Source organism: Melospiza melodia, chromosome 17, assembly GCF_035770615.1.
Source record: "Melospiza melodia melodia isolate bMelMel2 chromosome 17, bMelMel2.pri, whole genome shotgun sequence".
NCBI lineage: Eukaryota > Metazoa > Chordata > Aves > Passeriformes > Passerellidae > Melospiza > Melospiza melodia.
In genome coordinates, this window is record NC_086210.1 from 15,942,447 (window position 1) to 15,942,659 (window position 213).

The following is a 213-nucleotide window of genomic DNA, read 5'->3' on the forward strand; positions in this document are numbered from 1 at the left end:
CTTGACGATCAATCGCCGTCCGGGGGCCACCCCGGCGGCGCGGCTGGGTCGCCTCGCAGGCCCGTTGCCCGCGGCGGGCGGCGGCGGCGGCGGCGGCGGCGGCGGCGGCGTCCCGCCGGTGCCCGGAGGGAAGGCGGTCAGGCGGTTCGGCGAGGGAAGCGTTTCCCCTCGGCGGCCCCGATCCCCTTGCCTGCGGCCCGGCGGGCGTCGTCG